This window comes from Vipera berus, assembly GCF_964194415.1.
Source record: "Vipera berus genome assembly, chromosome: 3".
Classification (NCBI taxonomy): Eukaryota; Metazoa; Chordata; class Lepidosauria; order Squamata; family Viperidae; genus Vipera; species Vipera berus.
Window position 1 is genome coordinate 149,147,645 of NC_138204.1, and position 16,484 is coordinate 149,164,128.

The 16,484-nt window shown below is 38.6% G+C and overlaps 1 long non-coding RNA gene across 1 annotated transcript in view; it reads right to left on the minus strand.

Moving 5' to 3' along the window:
- Window positions 1–14,000, minus strand: part of LOC308665129 — a 29,702-nt gene extending 15,702 nt beyond the window's left edge. Inside the window, exon 1 of the long non-coding RNA XR_014025827.1 lies at window positions 13,978–14,000. This is a non-coding gene — a long non-coding RNA (uncharacterized lncRNA). The remainder of the gene's footprint in view (window positions 1–13,977) is intronic.
- Window positions 14,001–16,484: the final 2,484 nt, after the last annotated feature.

Here is a 16,484-nt window from a genome sequence, read left to right on the forward strand (position 1 = left end):
ATTACCAATAGGCTAATTGGGTCTGCCAGTGCCTTCCCCATTTGTGATGTATTTCCTATCCTGCTCATGATGCTGTACTAGGATCCACCCCTTCTGGGTTGGACTTCCTCCTTCTCCTTGCTCCCTTGTGTTCCATCCTCCATTGTAACATCTGAACACAAGCCATGCGGACAGTAATCCTGTTACTGTCTTTTGACCTTAAAGCTCTGGCCAGATTCACCTGACCACACCTTCTCTGCTGTAACCACCTTCTACATGCAAAATAAAGGTATTTCAGATGAACCAGGTGCTTTATGAGTTCACTGTCTGGAAAGGGCCGTTAAATGTGACTAAATTCTCTTAAACAGACCAATAAGTGTCTTAACAAGGAATTATATTCGCAATACAACTGCCTGTCACAGAACACTAAGGTACTGCCCCCCCTCACCCATTGTTTCCCCTCTAATTCTGGGAATAAAACACTTCTAGAATATAGTCATATACTAGCAACAACTGTTCAAGGAAAGTGAAAAAGGAAGAAAGCATTTTATTTATTAGATTAGCAAAAAGCCTCTAAAAATTCCATAGCAGCAGATGGACCTGTACATCTTTTGAACTCTTCTCCAAAGGAAAGGCAGAAAATTGCTGGATACAGAAAAGTATTTAACATTTTTGTTCCTTGCTGTTGTGCAGGCAAAAACCAAAGTCTCTTCTTAAACTTAAAAATTGTGAAGGAAAGTCTGGATAAATTTCATTTTCAAATTTGTCTTAAAAGTTATAGAAGGTGCTAGACATCAGAAATGTGACGATTATAGGGGCAGATTTTAGTGAAGGATTGTCTCTTACTCTTAATCTATAAGCAACTGGCAATGAGATATTTTTTAATACAGTCTTCCATTTAATTAACAAAGGGTTCTGTTACTCCACATCCAAAGGCAGAATCAAACTTATGTTTAAGTTGCTTCCGATGAACTGCTCTTGAAATTTTAGTCATTCAGCTTGCAGATTTGTAATACGTTTGTCATGACTTTTCTTCAAAAGTCTTCGTTCTGATTTCGTAAGAAATAATACTTCTCTTTTAATGCTTCCGAATCTTCATCAAACTTAATAGCTGGGCCTTTCATAATTATAGGTTCTTTATGGATCCCAATTTCCTGAGCTGTAAATCTGATTCCACTTATTTAGGGATTGCCTGAAGTTTTACCATGAATTTAACACTTGTAATTTTCTTTTTCTCACTGAGATAGCTAGATATCTAGGGTTAATATTGCTCTATCTATGCCAGAAGAGTCCTGGAGAGGCAAGGATTGTTCCTCTTTTTGTAGGATATCAAGAGTATGTAAGCTTATCTAGTTTTCCTCCCTTTTCATTATTTGGAGTTCTTTATTAATGATGACTGAAGAGGAGCTGTCTTCTTCATTTTATGGGTCACATCACTGAAATAATGTCCCATTTAAGATGTTAAAGCAAACTTGTAGAGTTTGGGTATAAACCACTCATGTTTGATCATAGGCAATTTCATCCACTAGGTTGGACAAGATAAATAAGGGGAACTGGAACTTGTGTGAACTGAAGAGATTGATTGCTTCTTTGATTGATTGCTTCTTTGCTTCCAGAAACCTCTAAGCAGGGGTGTCAAACTGCCAGCCTGCGGGCCGGATGTATCATGCCAAAACCATGCCCACCCCATTGCTGGCAATGGGAAAAAAGTCACGAAACATCACGACACATCATGTGACATCGCGGGTTTGACACCCATGCTCTGCAGTATCAGTTATTGACTTCAACATGGCAGATATATCAGGATGATTGAAGCCCTGCTCATTTTAACATGTGTGAGATGTGTACAACACATGTTAAAAACCAACAAGGCTTCAGATCATGCCTGCCATTTTGAAATCATCTTCTCAATTGTTGAATACAAGGAAGCAATTTATTTTAACTGCCCATTAAGAGTAAACTCTATGGGACTCTTTCTGTACCAGTATACTTCTATTTCACCAATGTTTTGTGTTTCTTAAACACAGTTAAGAAATGGTCCAGAGATTCAGCTTTTTTATTTTTGTTTTAAGGTTGTAAAGCTCCCCTACCCATTCATGACAGTCAAGCATTTTCATCATTAAAACTGAATATAATTTATGTTCTCTTTTAAACAATATGTAGCAATAACTTATTATCAACCTAGTACACATACCAATCTGAACTACATCTGTTTCTTTAAAATCTATCTCTCCAGTGGATGCCAATTTGCCATCCCCCGGGATTCTTGGAAGCTGTGCTTGTACATTTAAAATTTAGGCTTAAAAAGAAAACACCTTACATGACATAATTACAGTGATTGAGAACACTTTCTTTCAAAGAGACATTAATTTTTTTCCCTGAGACTCTATTCTCAGTGGGTTTTGTTATATTTATGAAGCTTTAAAAAGAAACAGATTTTCCTGCTGATTCAGTCAGAAGCAAAAGTACAACTTTTACACGTATTCCAAACCTGCTTTCCCCCCTAAAAACGTTATAAATATGTTTAAGGAGGAAGTGTGTTTAGAGTAAGAAGAGTTTTTTAGGTTCTTTAGAAAACAAGGTTTAAAGTATTATGATGGGCTCCTCAGATTAACCAAAGAAGCAAAGTACCTACACAGAACAAGATTTGCCTTGGACAAAGAGGAGAGTACAAATGTGCCCCAAAGCATTGCCCTAAGTTGTTGTCTTCATGTGGTTCTCAGGGTTAGTAAGACAGGCTTAGGTCATCCTTATTTGTTGCAATGATAATGTTGTGTTTTTACTCTTTGGCAACAGCCTTCTTGTCAACCACATGAGGTATATTATGCTTCACCACTTATATTGAAAATGAAGTCAGGTCACCAGTAGAGGGTAGGACTGTAAATACAATTTCTGCCTGTTTCAAGGGATCACTGCATGCTCCCTTCCTGTCCCCATTCTGCTTTGTCTACAACATTCTGTTATCTGCCTAAAGAGTTGGAACTGGAAGTGTGAAAAGTCACGAAGCCCCTAGTACTTTCTGGGGCTTAAAACATTATACTAATACAACAGAGAAACTGAAAAATGGGACCAATCAACTTCTCCCCCCCCCCCGCTGTCTTCTGAACAGAACATAAAAGACTAGAAAAAGGCATTTGGTGATGTCATAAAGGTGTCATGACACCAGAAGCCGTGTTGAAGCCAAAAACTGAGTTCCCCTCCTCTGAGCACATAGTATCAAAGCACAATTCCCTCCTTCAATTAACAGCCATAAATCACATTCTCCAATTAGTTTGAAATGCAGGCTTCCCCTCCAGTTCTCCAGCCCGCCAATTCTTACCATCTCTTATTTCAATAACCTTGGTTCTCACACTAAGTTCAGTATTGTTATGTCTAGCTAAACTCTCATGCACATTCCTCCCCCCAGCATCCTCTAACTCTAACTCTAAAACATAAGAAGAAAATGGTTGCATCTCCATCTATTGTCAAAGCAAAAACATCCGATGTTAGCGGCGTTGACAAAAGGAAGGAAAGGAAAGGGAGAAAAGTGGCCAGTATGCATTGCTTGTGATTCATCTCTCTTGTGACTCTGATTTTTTTTAAAAAAAATCCATTTAACTTGAGCTTCAACGAAATAGGATACTGGAGGAGGAGCATAGGAAGATAGCCTAGACCTGTCAAACTGACGTCAGCAGAAAGATGTATCTCATTGGTGACAGTTTTCTCCTCCTGCTAGTGATGTTCTGGAGAAGAGGGCAGCTTATCATCAGCCACACATAATCACAACTGCACCATGTGGCAGGGAGACAACACAGATGAAGCAAAAGCAGGATAAGGCAGCAGCCCAAATCACCCCTTTTTTGCCAACTCAAGGGTGGGTGGGGATCACTTTGACTCAGCAGCAGGAAGAAACTCAGAGAAACTCTATTGTCGCTGCAGATTAAACTTCAAAGCTGTGCCAGTCTGCTGGGAATGGTGGGCTTTGTGATTAGCAGAGCAGGGCTGAAAATGCAAACTCATTTCATGGCATTTCCATTTCCCCCTCCAAATAATTTTCTTCAACAGGAAGGGGTTGAGAGAGATGGAGGGGGAGATGAAAGAAGCAATGGGGGAGGTTATAAGTGGAGCAAAATAGCATCTACTTACCACACTACTATAAAATTCTGCAAAGTGGAGCTATTGTTAAAGAAAAGCCTTGCCTAAAAGCAGCCCAGCCACAGCTTCAGAGACAGAGTTGCCCGTCACCAGCATGCTAGTCTTAAAAAGGTTTTAGCAGAAAAACACTGAGATGGACCGTAGGAAAGATCCAACTTGTTCCTGTTTCCAAAATCAGTGCATCGGTTAAAACTATGAAATGGATAATCCTTCCCCAAAGCTGCTTTTGAAGCTTTTGAAAACTGCATTTACAGTAAAAAAAAAATATGTGTATGGGGTGATGGACCTTTAGGTGTTTCAGATCCCTTTGTTTAAGCTCCATACTGTGTTTGATTACCTGCTTTCTATTTATAGACAGATCTGCCAGTGTGTCATTTTACACGAGTGACAAATAGCATTATAAAGCTATTCCTAGGCCTGGTGTTATTTCATCTAAGCACTAGATGAGACCTAAGGTCTATCCCCTTTACTCACATCCATTCTGAAGCCTGCATTTCTTATCAACAGAACTGTCTCAAAGATGTAAATACCTCTGATACCATTTAGTTGCCTCTCTTGCTGCCTTCTGGATGCATACACTGCTGAGTTCTTCTGGCTGCAGAGAAGGAATGCTTGACAAAATTGTGTATTTCCAGTACAGGTAGTCCTCGTCTTACCACAGTTCATTTAGTGACCATTCAGAGTTACAAAGCACTGAAAAAAATGACTTATGACCATTTTTCACAGTTACGACCATTGCCGTATCCCCATAGTCACTTGATCAAAATTTGGATGCTTGACAACTGATTCATATTTATGATGGTTGCAGTGTCCCAGCGTCATGTGATCACCTTTTGTGAGCTGACAAGCAAAGTCAATAGGGAAGCCAGATTCACTTAACAACCGCCTTACTAATTTAACGTCTGCAGTGATTCACTTCGCAGCTGTGGCATGAAAGGTCATAAAATGGGGCAAAATTCACTTTCAAGTTTTACTTAGCAACAAAAAAAACTTTGGCTCAATTGTGGTCATAAGTTGAGGACTACCTGTAAGTACATTTACATCTTTCAGTTTCTCAAATTACTAGACTTAGTCTCAAAAAACTTTTGTTATGTCTTCCCAAAGACAAAGACTCTGATCTGTAGTTTGCTCTTTATTATGCTCTTTGTTCTGCCCAGTGATGTCTACAGAGATGGATGAAAAAGTCGAGATGATAGCCAAGATCTGCAATTGAAACTTCACCCATTTTTTTATTCGTGTCACATGCTCTGAAAATACTTCTGTTTCTGCCATTTAGCACTGCATCTTACGTGTTCATATAATCTATCAGTTTAATGATGATTGTTAGTATGCTTTTCTCTCTGACTTTGCATGGGAAACATGTTCTTCAATCAAACAAATGCAAACTACAGCTTGTGCTTTTGAATAAATGGCACCGTATACAATAGTGGATAATAATATGCATGTAATGAGGAGTAGAGGCTTCCATCTGCTTCACAAGAATTGCATATCTATTTTTTGCAGATCAGTGTCCTAAAACTGTGGTACAAATATGTGGGTGGGCAGAAATAGCTACAAAAATAAAATGGAACAGGTTATCACATCCAGAGTACCCAGGCTTGTCTCTGTTTATAATATTATGTAATATTAATAACTGCTGGCAAATTTAACTTTAATTTCTTTAAAAAGGCAATACTAAGTGTATTTACAAATTTATACAGATGCGTAGAGACCAGTTGACCAGTTCTATGAGGCCCTATAGCACCTTATAGAACTAACACCAAAAAATGATGTCCTTATCATCATGGGGGATTGGAATGCTAAAGTAGGAAGCCAAAAGATAACCGGAATAACAGGCAAGTTTGGCCTTGGAGTACAAAATGAAGCAGGGTACAGGCTGATAGAATTTTGTCAAGAGAATACGATGGTGATAGCAAACACTCTTTTCCAACAACCCAAGAGACGGCTCTACACATGGACATCACCAGACGGTCAACACAGAAATCAGATTGACTATATGCTCTGCAGCCAAAGATGGAGAAGCTCTATACAGTCAGTAAAAACAAGACCAGGAGCTGATTATGGCTCAGACCATGAGCTTCTCATTGCAATATTTAGGCTTAAACTGAAGAAAGTAGGGAAAAGCACTAGGCCACTCAGGTATGAACTAAATCATATCCCTGACGAATATACAGTAGAGGTGACAAATAGATTTAAGGAATTAGATCTGATAGACAGAGTGCCTGAAGAATTTTGGACGGAAGTTCGCAACATTGTACAAGTAGTAGCAACTAAAACCATCCCAGAGAAAAAGAAATGGAAGAAAGCAAAATGGCTGTCTGAGGAAGCTTTGCAAATAGCTGAGGACAGGAGGAAAGCAAAAGGTAAGGGAGAAAAAGAAAGATACACCCAATTGAATGCAGAATTCCAGAGAATAGCTCAAAGAGATGCCTTCTTAAATGAACAGTGCAAAGAAATAGAAGAAAACAATAGAATAGGGAGGACCAGAGATCTCTTCAAGAAAATTGGAGAGATGAAGGGAATGTTTAATGCAAAAATGGGCATGATAAAGGACCAAAATGGTAGGGACCTAACACAGGCAGAAGAGATTAAGAGAGATGGCAAAATTACACAGAAGAACTATACAAGAACGAGCTTAACGTCCTTGATAACCACGATGAGGTGGTCACTGACCTCGAGCCAGACATCCTAGAATGTGAAGTGAAGTGGGCCTTAGAAAAGCTGAGCAACAACAAAGCTAGCGGAGGTGATAGTATTTCAGCTGAGCTATTCAAAATCTTAAAAGACGATGCAGTAAACGTGCTACATTCAATTTGCCAGCAAATTTGGAAAACTCAACAGTGGCCACAGGATTGGAAAAGATCAGTTTACATTCCAATTCCAAAGAAAGGCAGTGCCAAAGAATGTTCAAACTATCGCACCATTGCACTCATTTCACATGCTAGTAAAGTTATGTTTAAAATCCTACAAGCTAGACTCCAGCAGTATGTGGATCGAGAACTACCAGAAGTACAGGCAGGATTTCGAAGAGGCAGAGGAACTAGAGATCAAATTGCCAACATATGCTGGATCATGGAGAAAGCTAGGGAGTTCCAGAAAAACATCTACTTCTGCTTCATTGACTATGCTAAAGCCTTTGATTGTGTGGATCACAAAAACTGTGGCAAGTTCTTAAAGAGATGGGAGTACCAGACCATCTCATTTGTCTCTTGAGAAACCTATATGAGGGTCAAGAAGCAACAGTGAGAACTGGACACGGAACCACTGATTGGTTCCAAAATTGGGAAAGGAGTCCAGCAAGGCTGTATACTGTCACCCTGCCTGTTTAACTTATATGCAGAGCACATCATGAGAAAGGCAGGGCTAGATGAATCAAAAGTTGGAATTAAGATTGCCGGAAGAAATATCAACAACCTAAGATATGCAGATGATACCATTCTAATAGCAGAAAGTGAAGAGGAACTAAAGAGCCTCTTGTTGCAGGTGAAGAAGGAAAGTGCAAAAGTTGGGTTAAAACTAAACATTAAGAAAACCAAGATCATGGCATCTGGCCCTCTCAATTCCAGGCAAATAGATGGGGAAGAAATGGAGGTAGTGACAGATTTTATTTTCCTGGGCTCCAAGATCACTGCAGATGGGGACTGTAGCCAAGAAATTAAAAGATGCTTGCTCCTGGGGAGGAAAGCAATTGCAAATCTAGATAGCACACTAAAAAGCAGAGACATCACCCTGTCAACAAAAGTGTGTATAGTCAAGGCTATGGTCTTCCCAGTTGCAATGTATGGCTGTGAAAGTTGGACCCTAAGAAAGGCTGAGTGCCAAAGAATTGAAGCCTTTGAACTATGGTGCTGGAGAAGACTCCTGCGAGTCCCTTGGAGGAGATCAACCCTGACTGCTCTTTAGAAGGCCAGATCCTGAAGTTGAAACTCAAATACTTTGACCACCTAATAAGAAGGAAGGACTCACTGGAGAAGAGCCTAATGCTGGGAAAGGTTGAAGGCAAGAGAAGAAGGGGATGACAGAGAATGAGGTGGCTGGATGGAGTCACTGAAGCAGTAGGCATGAGCCTAAATGGACTCCAGAAGATAGTAGAGGACAGAAAGGCCTGGAGGAACATTGTCCATGGGGTCGTGATGGGTCGGTCACAACTTCGCAACTAACAACAACAACAGTGGAGCCCATTGTGTTCCAGATCCTTTATATGGAATTGGAGCTACAGTATATTGGGACGTGTGATTTCCTTCCATAGCTTCAGTATGAGTATTTCTAAAAAAAGTATCCAAAACCCATTTTTTAAATTTGGGCATGGTATTATTATATTGTACACAGTAAAAACGGTTACACTGGATGTCTTCACTTTCTGTTCCACATCTTTGTGCATAATGAGAACAAAGTAATATATACCATTGGCTGTTTCAGCTTCTCTTTACAGTGAACAAAATGATGAGTTAGATCTACAAGGAAAGTTTGTTTTAATTTAATTTGCAGTTAAATTCATGGCTTGCTGATCATAGGTTTCCAGTCCTACATTAACAAAAAAAGATAAGGTGTTTTTAATCTGTTGTTATTTGTCACCATTATCCATCTGGCCATTATATATGTAAACCATGCTAAAGCCCATTTTTATTCAGGTGTTTAATCTGCCAGATAAAAGGAAAATCAATCCTGTTAGTCCAGTCAATAAAACTGAAATGGTACAATTTTTCTCAAACTGGACCACATCAATGAAGCTTATGCATCACAGGGCTACTGTATATATTTTACTATATTTTAATACAACACACACACATATACTAGCAAGATAGAATTTCTACACCTAAATCTTTGGGGAAAACATGTAACTAAACTAATTAATGTATTTAATAGATTTTTTTGATTTTTTTTGGCAACCATTTTATAAAATTGATTGGTTTATATTCTCAATCAATCAACAAGCTCCATGTAGTTAGTAACTTAATTATGTTAGATTCCAAATATATATCTAATTGGCGTTGTTCTTTCATGATTTTTGAGGTTCAATATAGTCATAATATCATTCATCAATTACTATTCATGATCTGACTGTGGTATAATCCTATTTTTGGTCATTCTTGCCAAAATGACTAATTACATAATTTACCAAATTCACTTTCTTAATCATGTGCTTAGTCATTCTCTGGAAATATTTTACGCATTCATTTGCTCTATGGAAGGTGAATAATTAACATTTCTGTAATACTAAAAGTTGTTTGCATAATGACTTCCTTATTCCTTTATCCTTTTATTTGCTTTTACACTTGTTTCTCACTCGTTTCGTGAAATAATTTCACAGTTACGTAGCATAAAAAGATGAAAACCTTACTGAAGCAAAGCAGGCCTTCCTTTGTCCCTTGGCAGGGCCAAAATAGTATTCTACTTCTCATATTTGCAGTTTGTGATTTCTTCTCTGGAATGCAGGTAGTCCTTACAACCATATAAGTTGAGTTGTTCTTTACATTTAGGCATTCCAATCCTCAACCTATTCAGGATCCTCCAAGTAGTATAAGGGAGGTATCCTTCCCTTCAACCATATCCTGCTTTAATGTTATTTCTTGCTCAGTGGTCACTTCTTCCATCTTTTCATTCAATTTTGTTCTTGCATACCCTCAAGAATGTGTGTTCTTGCCATAAAGCTTTTCCTAGATCTGAGTTGGCAGGTTTGTCAGGCAGAGGATGTCTGGGGTCATTCTCTTCCTTTGTTCTCTCGCCATCTGCTTCTACCTCTTTCCTGATCTTAGGTGGGGCAATGCCTAAAGTAAGTTGAGTGTATATGAACAATAGGAAGCATGAGGCCAGCTGCATATTCTCTGCTCTGGATCACATGACAGGAAGGGCAGAAGGGCGCTTGGAATGGTGCAGTTACCAACATTCCATGCAGCTCTCCAGCTCTCCACTCTCATAGGGAAGCACTGAGAATTGGACAGGGGGATTCCCCCCTCCCCCAAGCCTAGTCTGATCCAGTTATTTTTAAATTCAAACTTTCTTTGGCAGGCTTCTCCACCCACTTCACTTCTATTTATGTACAAGATTTGTATAGCTGCATTTCTTATGCAATATCACACTCAGAAGTGGCTCAGAAACGACAAATTCTGATCAAGTAGAATTGATCAAATTTTGTCTGGTTTTTGGAGAGCAACCATGCTCATGGACCTACATATGGGCAAAACTTCAACTCCGTTGTACATTTTCCCCCAACATTCCACTGACTTCTGGAATTCTTGCCAAGCCTTTACCAACAGAATTATCTGGGATATTCTAAGCCAAGGCATAGAATCAAAATCACATGAAGTATTAGTACCACTTTATAAAGCCTTAGTAAGGCCACACCTAGAATACTTCATCCAGTTTTGGTCACCACATTAAAAAAAAGATGTTAAGACTTTGGAAAACGTGCAAAGAAGAGCAACTACTGTAAGACGATTAAAGGCCTGGAAACTAAAATACGTGAAGAATGGTTGCAGGATTTGGGTTTGGCTACTCTAGAGAAAAGAAGGACTAGAGAGGACACAATAGCAGTATTCCAATATTTGAGAGGTTGTCACAAAGAGGAGGTGGTCAACTTATTTTCCAAAGCACCCGAAGGCAGGACAAGAAACAATGGATGGAAACTAATCAAGGAGAAAAGCAACCTGGAATTAAGAAGAAAACTTCCTAACCAATGGAACAGTTTGCCTTCAGAAGCTGTAGGTGCTTCATCAGTGGAAGTTGTTAAGAAAAGACTGGACGGTCAGCTCGTCTGAGATGGTATAGGGTCTCCTGGTTGAGCATGGGGTTGGACTAGAAGACTTTCAATGTCCCTTCAGCTCTATTCTGATTGATGTTGAAAGGTGTTTCTTTTATGTTGTTTCTCTGTGTGTTTGTGTGTAGAGGGAAAACACTACTCAGCCTGTTTATATTCCACTGGGCTACACAGCCAGAATGAAGGGAGGCTTAGAATGGAGGAGTCAGCAACATTCTAGCCACTTCCAAATTGAATCTCCCACACAGATCCACTGGCAGAATTTTTCAGAATTCTCTTTTTTTCTCCATAGGCCCCAGCCTGATCTGTCCCATTTTTAAACTCGGTTTTTTTTTGTGCCAGTTTTTCTTTCCACATCCAAGCTAGTCCTGTTTTGTCATTTTCAAAGAATTGTGCTGTGAGACAAACAGCTGGATGGACAGTTATCATTCTCTTAAAATAATTTCTTTCCAATGCTCTATTGCAGACATGTCAAACCTGAGATGTCACGTGATGTCATGTGACGTATTGGAACTTTCCCCCCATAGCCAGCAATGGGGAGGGCGGGGTTTTGTTGTGACATGTCCGGCCCACGGGCCAGCAGTTTCACACCCCTGCTCTATTGAGTTGGAAAACATTCTGCTTCTACATTATATAGATTACGTGTTTCCAAAGAAAAAGTAAAGACCTCATTGGCTTTAAAAGTTCCTCCAGTCCAATATTAATTACTGTCACCAGTTCCAGTCCATTAAGATTAGAACTGTTCCTTGTACCATCTACTAAAATAAACTTTTCTCCTTATGCGACTGGCAGAAATATTTGTCTGGCATAGGAATACAATGTTTCAAGATTGTAAGAGGGTTTTAAATGGAATTTTATTTTTTAAAATACTGCCTCAGCATCTGTTTATATATTTAGCATGTTACAGCATACATAATATTCATGTATTGTCGAAGATTGAACGGGGAATGTAGACTCTGGATTTATCCAAGTATTTTGTCACCAGAATAAGCATTTTTGGAGAGCAGAAATGGGCAACATTGCCCTTTATTAATCCCCCACTCACCAGGGCACATTTTTCTGTTCTACTTCTGAAATATCCGTTTCTATGATATGTTGCCTTAAACACTCCTGTCTGTTTTGGATCATGACTTTTGGTTTATAGCAGGCTAATGCCAACAACTGTTTGACTACTTTATAGGAAAAAAACATAACATCCCTATAATGTAGTCAATGTAGCAATGAGTGCTATAATAGCACAGTGGTTCATTCTTGCCTTGCAAATACAAAAGTTGTAATTTGAACCCAGTAGGATCATTATATAAAGTCTCGTTGGGAGTTGGAATAAAACACCTCAGGTGACTGGGAAAACAATAAAACAATACAAGCAGTATTAAAGGAGGGCTCTTTGTTTTGTTTTAAAGTAAGATGTAATTTTAAAACTTCTATCAGGTTTCAAGCCAGCAACTTTCTTTTTACAGGGGCAGGAATTATAATAGCCTTTGTGCTCCTGGAGCATGAGTAAAAGATATTAGACAAAAACAGGCACTAAGAAGTTATTTATTGATCTATTTACCTAATACTAGATTTGACGGGTTGCCGTTTTTATAGATAAAATTACGTTTTTTGCCATTTAATAATGATGATTTTTTTAAAAAATTACTAACACTGAATACACCCCCACCCCCACCCCCCACACAGTTTGATCACTTCTCCCATCAACACTTTTTTTCTGTGCTCTACATAATGTTGCTCACCCTAAGAAGAAGAGCACTACAAGCAGGCAAACACGTTTATGTGTATTTGTGTGTGTTAACAAATATTAAGGGGTGGGGTTTCTTTTTTTTTTTGATCCCTCTCTTCTCAGTCGGCCCATGGATGTATGCATACTCTCCAAATCTATGAGAACTAAGCCCTTAAGCAATTTTCTGTACTGATTTTGTTTATCTATGTTAGATTATAAATCTCTTCATTCCCAGTTTATAAGGCCAGTATTTCAATATGGCATACATGGAAGTCATCCAATCAAGAAAAATGAAGCAATTAAACATTGCAGCACAATAAATAAAGTTAGCTGCCCAGCAGAGACTAATAATTAACAGGAAGCAAGTGAAATCACGTCTACTTAACCACATAGAGAAATCTATAATATCGAACATATGACAACATAGATGTACTAGCCTAAAAGAAGGCTTATAATATGTTAAATGTTTGTTAAGTATTTAGATTACCTTGCTAGGCCCCAAACATGGGACAAATCTTTATTTCCTGGTTCAGCCTAACCCAAGGCCATCCACAGGCAGTGGTCACAGTAGTGACAGCTCATATTTGTGTAAATTTTTTTGGATTGCTAATAATATATATATACAATATATATATACACACACACACATCAAACATCCCTGCCAAAATTGATTTTTCAATTGAGATTAAATCCTCCCCACAATGCAGCAAATTTTGCAATTTTGAAAGAGTAACTCAGTGTTCTTTGTTTCAAGGCATAATATGTACAAACATTTTAAAGAAATGAGGAATACTTGAGTGAGTTTTGTAATGAGGCAATATGCTAGAGGCTGTAGTAAACTCTTCTTGTGGAAATCCTACACATCAGCATTAGCTGAGTCTGGCTCCTCTGAGTAAAGGTTAGATTTCTCCTTATTCTGTATTTTCATTAAGGTTAATATTTAAGCCATGCCGCTGGTCCCTTCCAAAGAACTGGTTGGCCCTTGGACAGCGGTTAATGGCAGAGAGTGAAGCCAGCTCTGTGGGAGCATGTCTGTCAGCTGTTTGAACAAGGCACACACCCTGAGGTGAATGGCCTTGTGCCATTGCACAGCTCTGGTGCTCCTTAGACCAACCTTCCCTGTGATTGGCTGGGCCTGCCGTCCTCCCTGTATCCTCTAGTGACTGCTGCTGATAGGGTATCTCTCCGCAGCTGAGATTACTGCATATGACCTACTTTGAAAATGGTGTGAAACAAGGTTCACAAATTAGCTTGGAAGGGTGCCATCAAACGAGTGTGCAAAGAAAAATCATTCTAGAGGCGTTTGCCAGAATCAAATAATAAAAAAAAGATGCAAATACACACACACACACAGAGAGACAGACAGACAGACAAACAGACATACTTTTGTGGTCATCCAGATGCAATTGTGCATTCTTTCCATGAAGCTTTGCTTTGACGGCTTATGTTTCGATTCTTCATGATGACAGCATATGTATTGCACAGGGTTGCAGAATTAGGGAGCTGCTAGCCAGTGAAAGGAAATACAGCTTCTGGTTTTTTTTTTGTCACCCTTCCAATAAAAGCAAACGGGTGTGTGTGGGGGGGAGGAACAAATATAGAATTTCAGGCTGAGTTACCTATCCATGGAAGGAGCTGTGATTAATCAAGAATCCATTGTGCCCTCGCTAAAATTGATATTGTTACATACACAGCTCATCGGATGGCTAAATTATGTATCATGTTTTATATCGCTTAGACTTCTTTCTCCTTATCAGAAGAAATCATTTCGGCTGTGAAACAAGCAATTTTCCCAAATGCTGCCAATTAAGATTGCATTTTCTTCTTTTCTTTGGTGAATTTATTGCTTAGCTGCAGAAGGCTTGCCTTCAATTGAAAAGCAAGTGGAGTTTCCCAGGAGCTGTAAATCAGCTTGAAAAAAAGAGGGCTTTCCTCCCACGTCCTCCTCTTTTGAGACTAACACATTTCATATGGAACTGAGCAGCGTTTGTGTTTGCCATCTGATCAGATAATTAGCATCAGTTATAAGGTGATGCTGCATTTGTAAAGGGCAATGTGGTTCTCCCTCACTAGAATGAAAGGATGTGTTTAGCAAACTGTTTCTCATGTTTTCTTCCTTGTTTTGAGGTCAAAAGGTCGCAAGAAATTAGCAATGCAAACATATTTTTTTTAATTCCATTTATATCCCACCCTTCTCCGAAGACTCAGGGCAGTTCATTTCATTTTGGCACTTTTCTTTTAGAAAAAAAAAAGAAATAAGTGTTGCATATGTGGTATATCATCCATCCAGTATTACAGCCCTTCGTTTTTATATAACTTTTGATGTGCTGAAAGCCCTTTGCATGCATTATTTCAACAATCCTTGAATTAATCCTATGTATAATTGAGGATTAAATTTACCGTACACTGCAGATGAAAGTGGTTGATACATATCCTACACATATCATTATGTTTATATTTCAAATACAGGCAGTCCCCTGGTTAAGAATTTCTGGCTTAAGGACAACTCCTACTTACAAACAGACTGCTATAAAGCCTCTTATATATTAAAAAAATGAGTTAAGTATAATGGTTCATAATAACGAATGCACACACTACTTTGTAAGGTTGTGCAGCTTCCAGGGTTCATCAGCTTGAAGAAGGAGAATGCAGTCCACCATTTTAAATCAGATTATTTTTTATATTGTTTTATCCCATTTATATCCCGCCCTTCTCCGAAGACTCAGGGCGGCTTACAATTGAAAGCACAAATCAATGTGCTTAGCAATAGCCTTTATTCTATGTATATGCCTGCTTATTAGGGCTTTCGCCCCCCCCCCCAGCGGCATTATTACAAAGTCAGCTTATTGCCCCACTATTGAATGTGTAAGTTTGTATATGGCTTAATTTTTTCTCTTATGTACCCTTGTAACCGTGACTCCAGAGAGCAAATCCAACGCAAGGCCTGGTTATGGATCAAAAAAGGGGAAATGATTACGTTTGAAAATAAAGTAAAGTAGAATAAAGCAATATCATCAATCACTGGAAAAGTGTTAGCTATAGTTGGTCAGTTTAAAGGTAAAGTGAGAATAATGGAGCGTGTGAAAGGCCCTACCCTGATGAAAACTACAATTTTTTTAAAGCAATGCAGTCGTTTAATCACTGAAATGGAAAGGCTATTGATAATTTAGTTAGACAGTCAAAATCAGTTTAATATGCCTTTTAGCCTTACTGTATTGTAAGAAAAGGCTCAAAGCCTTTTCAATGATTTAAAAGCTGCACACGCAGCAAGCAAAGGTGATTATGATAAAGAATGAAGGAGTTGGTTTAATTGCTTCAAAGTGAGGACAAATTTATATAATATTAACATGCAAGCTGAAACAGAGAATGTCAATGTAAGTGCTGTACATGATTTTCCTGAAATGTTGAAAAAAATCATTGAGAGAGATTATTAGCCAGATCAAATATTTAATGTATATGAGACTGGCTTGTTTTGGTGGGAAAATGTCTGAAATTTTGGAAAAAAAGAAAAAAGTGCAGAAGGTACTAAAGATATGCTAATGTTATTACTAGGAGGTAACCTATCTGGGAATTTCAAACTCAAGCCTTTGCTTGTGTATTAGTCTCTAAAACCAAGAGCACTTTATCCTATCATTATGGCATCTCTTCATGTTATTTGGAAGGCAAATGCAAAAGTTTGGGTTATAATTGCCATCTTTAAAAATTGGTTTTTGAACCATTTTGTCCCTACTATTAAATGTTATTGCTTAGCCAACAAAATTCCTTTCACGATTCACCTTGACAACACACCCAAGCACTTTAGATGACCTTCAGCCCAATGAAAAGGTCATATTTTTACCCCATAATACTGCATTTCAACCAATGGATCAGGAAATCATAGCTTCCACTTTA